Genomic DNA, 18,907 nt, shown 5'->3' on the forward strand with positions numbered 1-18,907 from the left:
TAGAGGGAGTTACAACTGGGGAGGACACCAGACGTCACTCCGTGGCTGCTGGGCTCCTGGAGAAGGCGAGAGGGGGGGAAAAGGTGGGTGCAGGGGGATTCTCCCCACCCATTAGTGTCAAATTATTTCTCTCCTCAAGGAAGATGAGATAAAATTTGGAGGTTCGCCTGGTGTTGTGGTTCTGTCTCTACATAGGAAACACTTGAGTTGCTTTTTATTTTTATTAATTATTAATTTTTTATTTATTATTTTATCGATTTTATTTATTCATGAGAGACACACAGAGAGAGGCAGAGACCCAGGCAGAGGGAGAAGCAGGCTCCATGCAGGGAGTCACGGCCTGAGCCGAGGGCAGACGCTCCACCCCTGAGCCACCCTGGGGCCCCCACTTGAGTCGTGTTTTAAAGGTATCAGTGCAGGTTCTGATTCAGCCCACCTAGGACCCTGCATGTCTACCCAGCATCCTCGAGCGAGGGAAGGGCCCGCACCAGCATCCTGTTCCACAGCCCTCCTGCCTCTGGGGTGAGCGCTGTTATTTCCACTTTGCAGATGTAGGAGCCGAGCCGCGGAGAGACGATGACTGGCTCAAGGGCGTGCAGCTGGTAAGGGCCAGAGCCTGAACTTGAACCCAGATCTGCCGACCTGGCGCTAGGGCCACCATGGGGTTGGGGTGGGGGCCTGCGGTCCTTGGGCTTGTTGGTCGCTGGGGCAGCTCGGGAGGGGCTTGTGGTGCAGGGGGGGGCGTGCGGGGTTACAAACTTGGTGACAGGGCTGTTCTTGGACAGCAGGGGGGGTGGAGGACGCATGGGACTGAAGATGCATGGTAAGCCGTCCTGTGGGACGTCCGTCCGTCCAGGAGGGAATCGGGGTCGCCGCAGGCCCACGGGGCGGTGGGGCCTCACTGAAGGTCGAATGCGGTGGTCTGTCCTCGGCCGGGGGGCAGGGGAACCAGCCTGCCTCCGACACGGTTTGGGGGCCCGGGGCCCTGAGATAAACCAGGCCCAGGCTCCGATGCTGCTCAGCCGAGCAGAGCAGGCCCCTAGGTGTGCAAGGACGCAGCCCCGAGGAGACCCGCTGAGCGGCCCCTCCCCAGCCCGGCGGCTGCAGGTGCACTTCGCATGATCCCCGCCTCCTGGGTTCCAGCGGCCTCCCTGGAGAGGGGCCTAGGGGGAGCGTCCAGCACCCTGGGAAGATGGGCTGACCGCTGCCCCGACGGCCTTTCAAGTCTCCCCGCTTGGCTGCCGGGGGCTTAGGATGTCTCCCGTTCAAAGGCTGGTGGGCTGAGCCAGCCGCCGGGGGAGCTTCAGGCACCTTGGCGGGAAGCCTGTCAAGACGTGGCGGGTGTCTGGGTCTGGCTTGTGGGGAGACGGGAGAGGGATCACAGGGAGTCCTTTGGACCCCGTGGGCTGCGGGGTGTGGGAGTTGTTCCCCTGACGTCAGGCCCGCTGGTGGGTCCGACTTCCACGCGAGGTTCGGCCACGGGGCTCGGCCTGGAGGGAGGGAAGGGCAGTGGCCTGAGCTCTGGGAGCCAGGGGTGACTCTGTGAGGCCCCATTTCCAGGTCCAGATGGAGAAACAGGGCCCAGAGCGACCACGTGACCCGTCCAGGGCCTGGCAGCCGCTTCCCAGCAGGACCGGACTCCCAGCAGGGGCAGGGCCGAGGCTCAGGCTCTTGGGGCCACTGACTCATGTATTTGTTTTTCCCACAGAGATTTATTGAGCCTCTGAAATAGGTGCCAGGCACATTCTAGAAAAGGGGCTGCTGTCCTCGGAGACGTGTGCCAGGAACCGCTTAGCAGAACATCCCAGCTCTGCCCCAGCTTGGCCCCTGCCTTTGTTTCCAGGTCCCCTCCACGCGCTGTGGTCCAAGTCACGGAGCTGCCCTTTGTCCTTTGGATTCGCCGGCCGTTTAACCGGATGTTCCTTCTGCTGGAAATGCCCTCGCCTCCCGTCTTGGCCCCAACGAGCCCTCTCACCTGTCGGGTGCGGCGGTGTCCCCTGAGAGAGGAGCGCTCCTGCTTCCCCTCCAGCAAGGTTCCTGTTGTATCATCTGCGCGCGTGTCAGTGTCTGAGTCGCGGAGTCGCCAGCAGATCTCAGAGCCGCGCAGTGTTTTAGGGCCTCCCCCGAGGGCACACAGCTCCTTACGGTTTGAGTCGGGATCTGAACTTGGGGCCTTCTAACCCCCAAGCCAACAAAGCTGGGTAACCCCCGGAAGCCGTGGCGGCTACAGTAGGCGGTATCTTCTCTGCAGTGGGCACCTGGGCTCCCCGCGTTCACTCGCTGGGGAAGATTTCCCGGGGGGAGGGTGGTGGGCAGCGGGGGCGCCGTCGGGACTTCCAGCGAAGAACAGATGGATGGATCGTGTGGATGCGCGTGGGACGATCCCCAAGGCAGTGAGCGGGCCCAGGAGTGGGCTGCCCTCCCCATTCTCAGGGCAGCTTGTGCTGCTCCGCTTACTCCTCCTGTTTCACACCGGCGCCCACTGAAACCCGGACCCCCGGACACCCGACAGGACTCGCCTGAGCCCGAGTCCAAGACGCAGGGGTGGGACGCAGACTCGGGTCGGGTTTATGCCCGAGCTTGGTGTCTCCACTGCTGCGTGTCTCTGCTCGTCCCGCACCTGTTGCAGCAGAGCCCGGGGTGGTCCGGCCCCTTCCCTCTGGGAGCCCACAGCCATGGGGGGCCGGGGGGTGGGATGGAAACCCCCACAGGCATCGCTGGGGCCCGGAGGACAGAAGGAGTCGTGCCAGGCCCGGGAAAGATTGCGCAGGACAGGGGAGACCTGAACGGGGCTTTGAAGGTCAAATAAGAGTTTTCTAGGAGGCAGGGAGGTGGAGGGATGTGCTGAGCCCATATGGAGGCAGAGAGAGAGTCAGGGTGAAGGGAGACGCTGAGGTTCCGAAGCTCCGCCTGCCCGTCTCCTCCTCACGGCAGACTGTGCCAGAAGCTGCGGAGTCCCAGCTGCAGACAGCTGGCGGCACCCGCCCCCCCGGAATTCTCACGTCTTTTCTCACACCTGCCTGTTTGGAAAGGAGCAGCAGGTGGGCTGTGAAGCTCTGTGGGATTCTTCTCAGTGCTGGGTCTGGGGGAGGAACGAGGGGGGAGACATCCACCCCGGGCACCGAGTCCGACACCTGCTGCCCATCCCTCTCAGGTGTGCGGCTCGCAGCCCGAAGAGGGAGCAGGAAGCGTCCGTGAGCCTCGGAGCTGCGGCGGCAGGGCCCTGCAGGCAGCTTGTGGGGGAGGGCGAGTCATCTCGACCTGGTTCTGAGTGCGGAGCCCAACCTGAAGGGCCTGGTTCCCTCTCTGCCCCCCTGGATACAGAATCTGGGAGCCGGGGGGGGGGGGCCCTGGGCGCCTGGACTCCTGGGCTCCAGTTCTCCCCTCACTGCAGGGCCCTCAGCCCTGTGGCTGGTGCTCTGGTTTCACCTGTTCTTCTCTGAGATGAGGCCCTAATATCCAGCTTCACCTTTGGTAGTGAGGCCTTCCCTGGGTGGCGGGAAGCGGTTCCTGGTCCTGCAGTTCTCTCGGAAGTCAGGGACCCTGTTTTGCCCAGGAAGGCTCCCCCACACCTGGCTCCCCCTTGCCCCAACCCCAGTTTGCCACAGCTCCTTGGGGCCACCTGGAAACCTGGGCCAGCAGGGTCTAGCTCCTGGCCCGGCTTTCCCCTCCTCAGCCTCATGTGCATCCGACTACACGTGTCAGACACGGAGCACACGTACAGGCCGGCGGGACCTGTACGTGTCGGTGTGCACGTGTGCACCAAGGCCGCCTGGGCGGCTGTGCACGCACGGCAGCCTGACCCTGTGTTAGACGTGGACGTGAACACGCCGGTTCGGGGGTCAGATGCCCGACATCGAGGTGCAGGGCTGTGTGTCTCTGTACACGCGTGTAGCTCTCAAGATGCACGTGTGCCTACATGTGCGCGTGGGGCCGGGTGTGTGCGAGTGTTGGCCCGTGTTTCAGGACCATTCAGGAAGGAAAGGGGACAGGGGTTCGCTCTTGCTTTCTGTGGTCCTGCTGGGGGCTGGGCTGGCTTGTGACCAAGGGAGTAGAGGTGGGTGGACTCCGAAGCTCCTAGAGTCTCTGACCCTGTGGCACCACCCCAGCTGTCCCCTGGTCCTGTGGCCTTGGCTCTGAGTCCTTTATGATTATCTGGTGCCCTGGCCCAGGCTCTATCCCTTTCCTCCCAAAAGTCTGTGCCTACGAAAGGTGAATCAGCACCCCTAAAATCCACCTGGATGAGGGGGCCCGTCATTCTGGAGTCTCCCGTGGTGGCCCACGCATGCCCGGCTTCACCACTAATGTCCGGGCTGTTTCTCTGTGAGCCAGAGGGGTCCGAGGACAAGAGTCCTGGCCTGGGTGCATGCCTACGGCTCCCCCTTCCCGGCTAACCTTGAGAATCCCGGGATGGGCAGGGAGAGTGCTTGTGGGGAAATTACCAATTTAAATAGGGAACGCAAGTAATTTGGATGGAACCCCAGGACGGCAGTTTGAGAGCTCATTCTCCGCCTCGTGGGGGTTTGATTACAACCAACTTGGCTGATAACGTGCAGAGAGGGCCAGAGAAATGGTTTCCAAGGAAACTCAGATCTTTCCAAAGCCCTCGGGCTCAGGCGGGAGCCAGGGCTGGCGGGAAAATGAGAGGTCGAGCCCAGTGCCCGGATCTCTGCGCCCCTGCACGCCCTGCCCAGCCCGGCTGCTCCACTCCTCCGTGTCCAGAAGAGCCCTCTCCTCTTCTGTCTGTGCGCTCCCTCCGTCTCAGCCTTTGCACAGACTTTAAACACTGGGGAAAGTTGGCAAACGGGTAAAAAAAAAAAAGGCTACAAAAGGCTACTCTTCTCTTCTATAACATCGACTGTGTTCCAGAAAGGTCACAGGATTCACTTCTGTGGTTTCCATCTTCACAGCCACCCACCGAGAGATGGATCCCGTGTGTTCATCACATCCCCTTTCTTCCCCCCTTGGAACTACATTTCCCAGCATCCCTTGCTAACAGGTGAAGTCATGTGACTGAGTTCTGACCAATGGAATGTGAGTAGGAGAAATCGATGCCACCTGTGTGTCCCCTAAAAATATCATGCACAATCTGATGCAGGCATCTCCCTTAATCTTTTAAAAAATTAAAAAAAAAACATTTTATTTATTTATAGAGACACATATATAGAGAGAGATGCAGAGACACAGGCAGAGGGAGAAGCAGGCTGCATGCAGGGAGCCTGATGTGGGACTCGATCCCGGGTCTCCAGGGTCACAACCTGGGCTGAAGGTGGTGCTAAATCCACTGAGCCACCAGGGCTGCCCAATCATTTCTGTCTTTCTTTTTTTTTTCCTTGTGGTCTGCTGAGACCCGGTGGAGGACCCCAAGCCCTAGGGGACAGTAGGGCCCCTGGACCCCGTCCCTGTGTAATCTTCTAGGAGCCCCTAGCCTCCGCTCGTTCACTGGGCTGTAACGCTGGTTCCTAAGCCTCTGAAGTTTGCAGGTTGCTTATTAAGCAGGTGCCTTCCCTGATAATAGCAAGCCTGAGAGTGGGGCATTTGCGAGGAAAGGGACTCACAGGTGCTAAGTAGTTGGTGGAGGTCACACAGCAAACAAGGGGCCAGTCGGAGGCTGGAGCCCAGGTGGTATCTCAGTCGCTGCTGCAAGATGACCGCCCCCCACAGAGGTTACACCAGCCTCCGTCTGCCTTCCAAGGAGTCTCAGAACGAAAGACCCAGGGCAAGGCTAGGAGCTGATGAGGAAGGGCAGGCGCGTGGGGTGGCACATCACGGCAGCCGGGACAGGTAGCGCTTGGAGGACAGGATGGCCATTTGTGTCTAAGGAGACCCCGCTGGGTGGAGGAGGAAGAGGGCCAAGGAAAGAGCCATTACATTTAATGACAGAGGTAACCGTGTCAGCTGAGTGGTGGGGCAGCTGCCAGGTTGCAGGGGCTTTGGGAATAAGTTGGTGGGTGTAGTGGTGAAGGGAAGAGGGGCAGAAATGAAGGGTTTGCTTTAAGCAGCAGCCAGCCCAGGGGAAGGAGTTTCGAGGAGAGCGTCAGTGGCTAGGAGGAGATTAAAAGCAAAAAAGGGAATCATGACCTGTGTAGTGCAAAGCACCTGACCGGGCTGATTTCCCCTTTCTGCCTGGCTCTGCTGTGCATCCCCGAGCGAAGCTGACGGGCTGAGAGGCAGGGAGGGGAGGGTTTGGACACCGCCAGTGGGTCACGAAGCTTTAACCCGGCTGCAAGGCCATCTCCGGGGTGGGCAAAAGGAGGCGGCAGCTGAAATGTGCTTGGAGAACCTGGACTTCCTCAGGGTTTCCTAAGATTGTCCCTGTTCTTCTATGTGTGAAAGTTCTTAGATTTTTTTCCTTCTTGTCCCTTCCAAGTTCTCCCCCCCACCCCCAGCTTTGTTGACATATAATTGACAAAATGGTCAAATATTTGCAGTGTACCATGTGATGATTTGATACACATACACGTCGTGAAAGGGTTCCCACAGTCAAGTTCATTAACACATCCATCACAGAGTTGTATCCCCTCCCTCCCCCCCCCCGCCTTTTTTTTTTTTTTTTTTTTTTTTTTTGGTGAGAAGGTTTAAGATCTACTGTCGGCCAATTTCAGTCCTACAACACGGTGTCATCAGCTCTAGTGACCACGCTGTACATTGGCTCCTCGAGCCTTACTCGTAAGGCCTTACCGGTAAGATTGGGTTAAGGTACCGATGCAGATAAGCCGAGATGATAAGCTTGAGGAGTAGAGGGGGTCGTTGCCTAAACAGCACCTACCACAGCTTTCTAGAACCCAGTGCCAGAGCTTGCTAAGTGTCCCCACATGTCCATTGTCTCCCAACCTCCTTTGTGGTAGGGTGTGGCCATGGACTCCGTTCTTGCTGAAAGGATGTGTGCAGCTCCCTTCCAGACTGCGTCCCTATGTGGGAGCTGTTTGCATGGAGCATGGAAAGGGAAACCTTTGCTCATGGGCTGGAATTTGGAAAGTACCAGTGAGGAAGCATCTGTGGCTCTGTGGACAAAGGCAAGACGCCATGCATGGCCCAGTGACCAGTCAGAGGAACCTGGGCCCCTTGAGACTTGGTGGAGAAGAACTGATTACTGCTCGGGACTCTCTCTCCCTCTGGACTGTCATGTGGGGGAGAAAGGAGCTTCCATTTTATTTAAGCCACTGTGTTTATGAGTCTCGTTGTTACAGCAGCTTGGCCTGCCCCTCAATTAGAGTCCCCTTCTGTCCGTGTCTGTCTCTCTGTCCACACTGTTCTTCACCATTCAGTAGGTATCCCATCCCTCCCGTCCCACTTCTTTTTATTTTTCTCCTCTTCCCACTTCTGGGGTCATAGTCCTTCAGGCTCCTCCCCACATTGAGAACTTCTTCACTTCCTTCTACTCCTTTGTTTTCTTCAGAGCCGCCCCTCCTCATGCTAGCATTTCTTTATTTATTTTTATTTATTTAGCATTTCTTTATTTTTAAATTTTTTTTTTATTTTTTCAAGCATTTCTTTAGAGCCCCCCACCCAATGCTAGCATTTCCCAGGATTCCGCCCTTGACCCTGCTCTTCTCTCTCCATTCTATACGCTTTCCTTGGTCCATCTTGGCTACTTTCTCTCAGTTTACATCCCAGCTGATGACACCACAAACGTACCTTCAGCTTGACTCCTTCCCTGAGCATCAGATTGAAGCGCCATCTAGCCGCCTGATGGGCACCACTTCCTTTGTGTCCTACAGGTCACCCTGGGCATGCTGTGTTGCCCAACTCCAGGGGACTCCATGGACTGGGCTCCTGATTCAACATATCCACATCGGGTTGGAAGCTTGAGACTGTACGGGGCAGAAATCCCACCTCAGAGTAGCTAAAGCAATAAAGAAAAGTATTGGCTCACATAGGAGGATAGTTTGAGCTTTGGGGTGGCTCGATCCATTGGTTTAATGAATTATCCAGGGTCCAGGGTTTTCTCTCTCTCCATTATATTCTTCTCCCAGAATTACCTTATCCCAAGCGTCCTGAGCTGGAGTGCTGTCAGGAGCAATCAGGACTACTTGTTTTCTTATTCTCATCAGGAGGGAGCTCCTCTCCCGAGACTGTTGAAGAAAGATGCTTTCCTATGGTCCAAATGGGTCACTTTATGGCGTCTACACCAGTGAAGTCTCAAAGGAAAGGCTATGTGCTCGTTGGTTTATACCCATGCGCTGTACCAGTCATGGCATGGGCATTATTATGGGAATGGCTTATTGTGATTGGGTGAGTGAGGGTCCGTCCTGGATCGCAGTGAATTCCTCCTCAGACTGCACTTTTGTGATGGACGGCAGAGGGGCTGAAGGGATGCTGGACAGTCGATCTCAATGTCAACCCTGATATTGAAATCTGAACCCATCGTGTCTACTCATTCCCTTCAATCCAGATCTTCCTCCTGTATTTCCCGTTTTGGTTAGTGGCCTCACTACTTAAACCAGGAACCAGGATCATCCTCCACTTTCTCTGTGTTGCCCCCACCCAACGATTCCTCCATCACTGAGGCCCACTTCTTCCATCCACTATGGTTCACCCTCGTATCTACTGTCACCACTCAGAGAGGTTCCCATTGGTTTCCTTTCTCCAGCACCTAGCTCCTTCCAATCTACCCTCACTGCAGCCAGCAGAAGGAGCTTTCTAAAAACGACATCTGGTCTTTGTTGTCACCCCCTTTGCTTAAATCCTTCCCTGGCTTCGTATCATTTGCAGGATCGGATCCAACCTCTTCCCAGATGACTGGGAGCGAAGCAGGATATAGAAGCTTTATCTTGGCTATGGAGGGACCGCAGCGAACACCAACACAGTGAGGCGCCAATAAGCGTTGGCTCAACTAGAGAGAGTGCTGGGTGGTGTGTGTGCCTGTGGGGAAGGGCTGCACAGGAGGGAGCTGACCTAGCCCAGGTGTAAAGAAGTCAACATGAGGCCGCTGAAGTTTCGACTGGCATGGCGGGTGGTTCTGGTTTTAGTTGGAATCTAGTGTTTACGGAGCTTTGGTTTAGAAGTTAGACCCCCCCCCCCAAGGGCTGGGTTCGAATCCTGACATTGCTGTTCGCCCGCCACCTTGGGCAGGTCGTTGAACCCCCAGTCTCAGCACCTTCCTCTGCAAGTGAAGAGAAGGACCCGACCCACTTCAGAGATTTATTGTGAGGATTTGATGAGGACGTCCACGAAGCACATGCTCAAATCTGTGATAAGTGTTGGTCGTTCAGTTACCACTGAACCGAAATCTGATGTAAATCACTGATGTGTAAAACAGATTGAGATGTTTTATGGTACCAACTTCTTGTGTAAGAGGACGACTTAACATTGCCTCTCAGATACAAACATATTTTTCTGTTGATTGTCTTCAATGTGTTAAAATCTGGGGACGGGGCATCTATCTGTGTGGATTCTTAAATATTGCCAAGTCAAACAGTTTAAATCCACTAAAAATGAGAATAAGACTGAGCATTTTGGGAATCCCTGTAATACTCCTGTGGGGTGCTAGATTCCACGGAACATAATTTAAAAATCATGACTCCACTGCCCAGTACGGTAGCTACTAGCTACATGTGGCTGTTGAGCCCCTGAAATCAGCCCTTCCGACCTGAGATGGGCTGTAGTGTGTAAAATACACATGGGACTTCAAAGACTTAGTTCAAGAAATGGAAAGTCTCATTAACACGTTTTTTATATTGATTATATGTTGAAATAACATTTGAGATATACTGGATTAGACATGGTATCAATATTAATTTCACCTGTTCCTTTTTTTTTTAAAGATTTATTTATTTATGATAGACAGAGAGAGAGAGAGAGAGAGAGAGAGAGAGGCAGAGACACAGGAGGAGGGAGAAACAGGCTCCATGCAGGGAGCCCGACGTGGGACTCGATCCTGGGTGTCCAGGATCATGCCCTTGGCCAAAGGCAGGCGCCAAACCGCTGCGCCACCCAGGGATCCCCTTCCTTTTTCCTTTTTAAAGATTTTATTTATTCATGAGAGACACAGAGAGAAGAGAGAGAGGCAGAGACACAGGCAGAGGGAGAAGCAGGCTCCACGCAGGGAGCCCGACATGGGACTAGATCCCGGGACCCCAGGGTCACACCCTGGGCCGAAGGCGGCGCTAAACCACTGAGCTACCGGGGTGTCCCTTCCATTTTACTTTTCAAAATGTGGCCTAAAATTTGACATTAGTTATGTAGTTCACGTTGTATTTCTACTGACCAGGGCTGGCCTGGACTTTTTCTCGCATCGCCCCTTCTCCGTCCTGGAATTCACTGCCTCTCTCCGCTTTCAGGGGCCTCCAGCGCCCGCTCTGGGGCTGCGCCTCTCGCAGGTGACCTGCGGCCGGAGGGCTGCGGTCTGGTCCTGCCGTGGGGACCTGTGAATCCTCAATTAGAACTTCCCTGGCCGGGTCTACCGCCTCCCGTGGGTGGAGCCGAGCCTCCGGAGCACATCCTGTGTCCCTGGAGACTTCATTAGGGCCAGTCCCCGGGGGTAGAGCTCAGCAGAGCGGGGACAGCGGGTGCAGGGCGCAGCACGTTTCTGTGTCCCCGGGGGACGCTGCTCTCCGGAACACGGGCGCTGCAGTTTCTGCACCGTCGTGGTTCTCGGCGTAATGGAGCGAAATGCTGAGAACACGAGCTTCGGACTCAGAGGCCTCATCCAGTTCCACCTCGCCAGCCGTGTGACAGTGGGCTTGTTTCTTGACCTCTTTGTCCCTCAGTTTCCCATTCTGTGAAACGGGGGCGATCCCAGTCTCTGGGAATTAGGCCCTCCCTGGGTCTTAGTGTTTGTCCTGCGCCCTGGGCTCCGTGCTGGGTGGAGGGGGAGTCCTGGGAAGGGAAAAGGGGCGAGCCAGCAGACAGCAAGGGCTCGCAAGGGGAAGGCCGAGGGCACCAAGGGCAACTTCCCAGCGGCCTGTTTCTTGCCCAGGGTCCCGAGGGAGGAGCTCGGGCTGTGGCTGCCGGGGCTCTGGGGCAGTGACGAGCCCGAGCCCACTCCGCTGCTGTCACCATTGATTTTTCGTTCCAGGCAGCTTGCGAGCTGCCCCAGGAATCGATGTCGGAAGGTGAAAGCAAATTTCTAAAATTAGCCTGGAATCTACTGCGAGAAAAAGCGTTGTGCGACAAATCGTGATGGAGCAAAGGCCCGGGGAGGGTGTCCTCGTGGAGGAGGCAGGGAACAGCGGACAGGGAGCACCCCGGGCTTGCCCTCTCAGCGTCGGGGGCCGGCCGTCCCCACACGTGACGGTTCCACGGGCTGGGAATGGAGGCGATCCGTCAGCCCGCGTGCCAGCACCTCGTGGGGCCTGTTCTGTGGCCGCTGAACTAGCATGGGCGGGGGGGCCGAGCCAGGAGCTGACTTTGGGGTGCAGGGAGCGTGTGCACCTGCGCCCTGCTGCTGGTCCTGGGACCCGGCCTGAGCTGCTGGGGGCTCCCAGGGGCCGCGGGCTCTGCTGGGCAGCGTGGGCTGTGAGTGTGGGCACTGGGCTGGGAACCCTGGACGCGACCACGGCGAGTCCGAGGCCTACAGATCCCGTGTCCGACGGGAGCACCGTCATGGGAGGTGAGGTGCCTGCGTGTCGAGCTCTGGGGTCTGCTGCCTCCCGCCCACAGCCCGAAGAGGAAAGGGAGCAGAGTGAGTTTCAGGAGATCCATTTGGTCCTCGCAGGACCCGTCTCCAGGAGCTGTTCCGTGTTGGCGGAGCTTCAGGGGAGGCTGCATGAAGTGGGGGGACATCCACCCTGGCTTTGGTGACCCGGGGGTGACCTGGGGGTGACCGGGATACACTGAGGCACGGTCCTCTGGCTCTGACATCCTCAGCTGCCTGGGATGTTCCAGAACAACCAAGCGTCTGGGTGACACGTCTCTTGCTCGTCTCATGTCCTTGCTGGGGGACTGGGAGGTCTCTACAATGCAGAAGCTGCTGGAAGAACTCAGGCTTGATGCTCCGGGAAGGCCGGTCACCAACTGGGTTGAAAACATCCAACAATTCCCTTTTGCAAAGTGGAATCCCAGGAAATTACTGAGAAGGAAAACAGACAAGCATTTGTTTGCAGCCCGGTGCTCGGGGCGGCCTACGTCATCCGTGCGAGGCCCCGGAGGTCTGCGTGCAGCCCCTGGGCCTCGGCAGGTGGCCTTGCAGAGCCTCGGGGTGCGGGCCATGTGCACGGCCTGCAGGAGGGGCGGGGCAAGGTGCCCCCAGGTAAGTGAGGGCGCGGAGGCGGGAGGGATGAGTCAGGGCGACCATCGGGAGAACTTCACAGCACGGGTCCTAAATCCCACGGGGTCACAGGCTCAGAGTTCCAGAAGGGCCCTGGGTGGTAACTGCTCTGGCTCCTCCTCACGCTGTGTGTTCTTTCCTCAACTCAACAGGTCTGCTTTTTTTTTGAGCATCTGCCGTCATTCAGACCTGGGGACATAACGCTGAATATCCCAGAGTCCTGACCCTCATGACCTCCGAAGTCTAGGGCGCAGGTCCCTCCTACAGGTGTCCCTTCTGACCACCAGGGCCCGCCCAGCGCCCGCGGAGTCGAGGCTGCCGGCAGGTGCCTCTCTTGTGTCCGCACGTTAAGCGGGTCTCGCTGCACAGGCCCTTCCTCCTTCAGGCGAACCTGCGGGTTTTCAGGACGGGAGACCTAGCCCTGGTCCCAGCTGGCACGTCCCGGGAGGAAAGGTTGGCTCAGAGCTGCCCCCGCTCCCCCTTGCTCTGCTCCTTTCCTCTCGGGACCCACCTGCCACGGGTTTTCTTCCCTCAAAGGAAATTTTCCTGAGGGACGAGGGTCCCCTCCTTCGGCTGTCCTCTTAGGGGCGGGCACCCAAGGAGTTACAGACCTCGGTTCTTCAGTTCTTGGGAGAAGGCGCTGAGGCCGAGGCCCCAGGGCCAGGCTGGGCTGAGGGGGGAGGAGGTCACTGATTTTTTGACACGGTCCTGTGCTAACTTTCCTAGTTTTCTCCCCAACCTGATTTTCGTCTTTAATTTCTCCAAACCCAATGATTGGACTTTCTTCACCTTCCGTGAGACGGTGTCTTAACTAGAGTCCAGGGTTCCGACGTTCTGTCCCGGTGGCCCCGGCATCCGGCCTCCGTGCCACCTTCCCGGTGTTTCCCAGAACGATGGACCCTGAGTCGTCTGGAGCCCCTGGTGGCCGGTCCCCACACAAGGCCTGATGCTCGGAAGCACCTGCGGTGCTCGCAGGGCAGCGGGCCGTCCCGAGGCCGTTTCTGTTCCTAAATGCAAATCCTGGCTCTGCTGTTCGTTAGATGTCGGGCGCGGTCCTGGCCTCCCTGAGCCTTGCCCATGAGATGCGAGGAGCCCTGGTGACAAGAGCTCAGCCCACGTGCAGCTGCCCTGCCCGCGCCGAGCCCGCTGACCAACGTGTCCTGCGGTAAAGGGACGCGCCTGAGACTCTACCGCGACCCTGGGTTCGGCTGCACCCAAGGACGGCTGCACCTCGCTCTCCAGCTTAACCGACGCCAGGCTCCTACCTGTGGGCGGATTGCGTTCACGCCCTGAAAACTTCAAAAAACATTACACACTTAGTAAAAATCTAACCCGCCCCCCCCAGTGCCCAAACCACCCCAAATACCATCTAGTAATTTCTTTTTCAATGAAAAAAAAAAAAAACGGGGGCTCAAACGGCACATATTGCTTCATAACCTTTTAACGTTTTTTCATTTCATGCTATTTTTTTTGTTTTGCTTTATTTTATTTATTTTTAACTTCTTATTTTTTTCACAGTATTTTTATAATAAGTCATTAAGGTATTCTCACGCCACGCATTTTGACGGGTACAGAGGTGTCAGCTGTGCCGATGAATCAGGAGCGTCAGACGCCGAGACCGTTCCCAGGGTCCCGCTGCTGTAAACCGCGCTGTGCCGAACACCCCGGATGGATGGTGGTCTTCGCCTGGCTGTGCTGTGTGGACGAGAGCTCAGCCTTCATTCAAGCCTGCTGCCGCTAAATCCCGGCCGCCTCGACCCTGTCCTTGAGCAGGGGTGGTTTGGAAGCCGCGTTCAGGACCTGACATTTATCCCTGGTTTATTTTATCTTCTTAGATGCAGCCCATCGGTCCAGCCTGTGTAGAGCCCCCTGGATCCCATCGATGTTTCTGCAATCTGCTCATTCTTTTTTAATTTAATTTAATTTTATTTTATTAATTTTTATTTTATTATATTTATTTTATTTTATTTATTTTATTTTTTAAAGATTTTATTTATTTATTCATGAGAGACACAGAGAGAGAGAAAGAGGCAGAGACACAGGCAGAGGGAGAAGCAGGCTCCATGCAGGGAGCCCGACATGGGACTTGATCTGGGGTCTCCAGGATGGCGCCCTGGGCCAAAGGCAGGTGCTAAACCACTGTGCCACCCGGGGATCCCCTCATTCTTTTTTTAATTGACTACAAATTTGGTAAACAGAACTTTTTTAAAAAAATGTTTTCGACGAAGTCATTAATAAAAATGTTGAGGTCAAAGCTGAGGCCAGACCCCCGTGGGTGGCCATGGTGCAGCACTCACGGGGCTCGGCAAGCTACCGAGTCCCCGAGTCGAGGCAACAATCTGCCTGCGTCCTCCTGTACAATGACGTTCCATCCCTGCCATAAAGTCCGTAAAACAAAGTTGGGCCAGATGGTGTCAACATCCAGACTCCGTCAAGGGGAACCATCCTCAGTAGCAGATGCTCGGGTTCTGGATGGAGAGTTGGACTCCCGCTGTTTCTGTTTCAACTGGGGTGCTTGGCCACCTGGTCTACTCGGTGTGGCCCCGGGCCGAGGGCTTTTTTTGGGATTGCCGTGTCCCCTCGTCCGCCAGGGATGGCCCTGGGGAAACGGCTGACAACCCCAGCCGAGCCCAGGCAGGAGTGAAATCTGACCCTGAAGGGACCCAGCAGGAGAGTGGACCTCTGGGAGCTGCACCAGAGCGTCAGCCCTCACCCCACGGGCGGCCCTGAGTGACAGACACCACGGCCAGGGGGACCCCCCGCCCCGGCTCTCACTGTCTGGGGAGACGCCTGGCGTGGTGAGTGCGGCTCACGGCCCAGCAGAAAGCACACACTCCAGTGTGGGTGCCATCAGCTGTGCGACCGTGGGCTGGGCCGCTCCCTGCGTGTCCGTGTCCTTATTTATCAGAGGGGGTGGATGGTGCTTGCTTGGCGGGGCCCAGCCCATGCGCGTGACGGGCTGCAGGGGAAGTGATGGGGCAGGCCGGTGACTAATGGGCTGGGCTTGGCCCGCCCACGTGTCTTGCTTGGCCTCATAGTTGTTTCCAAAAGTTTGGGTCAGTTTCCAAAAACTCGGGAGATGTTTCACTCAAAACTCTGGATCCTGTTTCTCTTGAAAAGTCAGAAAACCAGGCCAAGAGAGGAGGCCCCCGCTCCCAGCTTCCTGCACGTGGCAGCGAGGTGGTGGCTGTGTCCTGGACGGACCCCTTCCCCTCGCCCAGCCAGCGGGTAGTTGAAGTCCCCACCCTTGGGTCATAGGCTGGCCCCGAGGCCCAGGTGGCTGGCTCTCCTGTGACCTCTCGCTCCCCTCGCCCCTCTCGCACCCCGGGCAGCACTAGGGTCCATATGGAGGCCGCGTCTGTTGCACCTGTTGGTGGCCACCCCCAGGGCGCCCGCTGAGGGCCCACCAAGGAGCTGGGGTGGCAGGGGGAGCTCCCGAGTGCAGAGAAGCAGTCCGCCCAGCACCTGCCCCGTAGCTGCGTCTTCAGTCACGGGGGCACGGAAACCCCTCCGAGGGACGGGGTGCCCGCGGGCGGCGGTCACCCGACATGGTGCAGGTACTAAGAGAAGATGCCACCTGCCGCAGGGGTGACAGCCGGTCTCTGCACTCCTGGAGCCTCAACCTCCTCAGTCCACGTCTCTCCAAGGTCCCCGTGGATCGTGTCTCCCCGTCCCCGGTCTGTCTCCCCCTCTCTTCAGTGCATTAGGGGCTCTTGGAGACGAGTTTTTGGGAAACCAGGACCCCCCCACCCCGACCTTGGACGTGCCACGTGTCACTTCTGTCGTCCAGTGACTGGGAAGTGTCGGGCGGTGAGCAGCTGGCCGCTGCCTGTTGGCCCAGTCTCCGGCCTGCTGGGCCAGTTTGTAGGTGTCAGGGCCTCCCAGCCCTGTATTGGGGTCTCTCCCCGGGTGGGGGAGTGAGGGTGGGCCTTGGTGGATCCCAGCGAGCACAGCTACGGAACCCGCTGGAACCGGACCCCAGCCTGCTCTGCTAGCCTTCCCCACTTTTGTGAAGCCACTGACTCCCACGACCTGGTTCATTGTCTTTACCTCTCTTAGAGGGTGAAGACCGTCAGGCTGGACTCCCTGTCTCAACACGTCCCCGCGAATCTACCCAGGGCTTTCTTCCTCCCGCGGCAGAGTCCGGGAGCTCGCGTCAGCGCTCGGGGTGCACCTGTCCCGTGCTGCCCCGCCCCCCCGCCCCCCGCAGTGTATTCCCCAGGCTGCTTCGCCCAAGCACCAGCTGCACCCTGTACTCTGGATCAGCTGTTGGCAGACTTGGGCCCAGGGCCACGTCTCACCTGCCGTCTGTTTGTGTAAATAAAGTTTTATTGGAACACTGTAAACAGAACACACCGTGGAGCACACACGTGCGGTCTTTGCACCTCGGGGGCGTCTGGGAAGGTGCCACAGAGACCTTGTGGCCCGCAGAGCTGAAAATATTTACTCTCTGAACCTTTTGCAGGAAAAGTCTGCGGCCCCGGGTCTAGAGCCCATGGCCTCCCGCCTCTCCTCGCCCTCGGGAACGCGAGCCGGGCCGGGCAGCTGCGTCTCTCCGTCCGTCGCTCTCCGTGTCCTGCGCTATTCACCTCCGTGGACTTGCTTCCCTCTGGGCCGGGCTGCTTGCCCGGATCCTACACGACGTCCTCTCTTCCTGCCACGCGAAGGGCTCTCCCGAGGGACTTGCCCCCATCATCTCCGCTGTGTCCCGTGTTGCCACCCGGGGGGGTGAGGGCACCTGTCCTCCCAGGCACCGAAGGCCACTGTCTGGATAGAGACTGTGGGTGCAGAGGGGGCGTGCGGGTGCTGCCGAGACCCCCTCCCCGGTGGAGCTCCCAGCCCCCACCTCTCCACGTTCACTGATGATGTGGGGAGCTGGGAGGGCAGCAGGACCACAAAGATGAAGGAACATGAACTAGGATGTCAGGGCGTGGGAGGGACTCCGCCTCTGGCTAAATGTGACCTTGCTTTGGTCCCTTCACCTTGTAAGACCCCCCATTGGTGGAACGCGAGGCCCTCCCTCCGGATCGCTGTGAGCGTGCAGGTGCCCGGCGTCCGGCAGGTAGGAGGCTCCCACCCCAACATCTGCCTCCCTGGGGGCCCGAGTCACTACTCGGTTCTACCACGAGCACAGTCCTGGACAGACCGACAGCCCTTCCGTCCTCACACATTTCACGGGGCCGCCTCAGTTTGGACGGAGCCCGAAGCTTCCTTCTGTTCCACTCTGGCTCTGCCCCCGGGGCGGGCGTGTTGAGCCCCAACCACTCTGGATGCCAGATGGGGCCAGAGGGGACAGCGTGGCCCTCGTCCAGTGGGAGACCCTTGCAGGATGCGGGAGTCCTTGCACAGGAGGAGGGACTCCCCTTCCCACGTGGGGCGGGGGAGGCAAAGGACGTGGAAGTGACGGGAGCTGCAGGGATCCCACGCCTGCCCTGACCCCCCCGCCCCGCCCTGTGTCCGTCTGTTGGCCGTCGGGGTGCCGGGGCGCTCTTGGTGGCAAGCGACTGAATTGCAGTGCCAACCGGCTTCGAGCGAGAGATGACTGGGGCCCGAATTACAGGCCAGGCTGTGTGACCGGGCGGCCTGGTGGGAAGGGCCCGGCTGCGCCCGGCAGCACCGTCTGTCCCTCGGGGGGGACATCTGCCCTTCTCCTGGCTGTGGCTTAGACTCTGCTGGGCCCTGAGCGAGGCGCGCTCGACTCCCCATCCGTCACCGTGGCCAGCGTGGGAGGAGCCGCATCTGGGAGCAGGGGATGTGTTGGTGGCACACAAAGGTCGCTCGACAGCCACCCGGGATTTTTTTCTGTTATTCACTCAACAAAATTTGATGACCAGCAGCCGCATGCCAGGCATTGCTCTGCGGCCGTGAGCGGCTGTGACCGAAGCAGTCCCTGTCCTCCAGAGCCCAGTGAGCCGGCGGGCCAGGAGCCGCCGTTGGGAGAGTGTTAGGCCCCTCGCGGAACCAAGAAAAATAGAGATTAGGAAAGGTGCAGGTGGGAGCCGGTTTAGATGGGAGGCCTTGCTGAGAACTGCCCCAGGGGGCGGGAGTCAAGCCGAGAGCCTTCGGGGGAACAGCCTGTGCAAAGGCCCTGAGGTGGGGACCAGCCTGGGTCCCGGAACAGGGTCCGAGTGAATGGGGCCAGGTCACAGCAGGCCACCCCGGCTGCCGCCCTGAGGGCTTCCGGTCTCCCGTGATGTGGGGCGGCGGGTCGCCCTCTGGAAGCGCTGACCTCTGTCCCGCATGTAAAGGAACTGAGCTGCAGGGAGGGGAGTTAGCTCGTGGAGAAGAGGGGTCCTGCGTGGGAGGCCGTGTGTCAGGGTGCGTCCTGAGAGTGTGGGAGGGGGTGAGCCAAGTGGACGGGTGGGATGGGAAGGGGCTGCACAGCTGGGGGGGGTGGGGAGGGGGATGGTGGGATTGGAAGGGGTGGCACAGTGGCCAGGGGTGGAGGGAGGCAGGGGGAGGCAGGGGGAGGTGGCCAGGGTGAGGGGAGGCAGGGCGGGGTGGGAAGGGGACACAGGCCTTGGAGCCCCCCCTGCCGGCTCCTGGAACTCGCAGCCCCGCCCCCAGAACTGTGGGAGAGTAAGCTGTGCCCCGCAGCCCTTGTGCGCCCTGGGGCGGCAGCCGTGGCTGGCAGGTTCCTTCCTACTGACCCTAACCTGCGGGCTGGGGGCCCCCCCGCAGCTGGGCCCCCACCTA

At 58.3% G+C, this 18,907-nt stretch overlaps 1 long non-coding RNA gene across 1 annotated transcript; it reads left to right on the forward strand.

The window, feature by feature from the left end:
- The first annotated feature begins 547 nt into the window (after positions 1-547).
- Positions 548-2,048, forward strand: LOC119869322. Its single transcript, XR_005369904.1, has 2 exons — positions 548-602; positions 1,844-2,048. It is a non-coding gene; the product is annotated as an uncharacterized LOC119869322 (long non-coding RNA).
- The last annotated feature ends 16,859 nt before the right edge of the window (positions 2,049-18,907 follow it).

Source organism: Canis lupus, chromosome 15, assembly GCF_011100685.1.
Source record: "Canis lupus familiaris isolate Mischka breed German Shepherd chromosome 15, alternate assembly UU_Cfam_GSD_1.0, whole genome shotgun sequence".
Classification (NCBI taxonomy): Eukaryota; Metazoa; Chordata; class Mammalia; order Carnivora; family Canidae; genus Canis; species Canis lupus.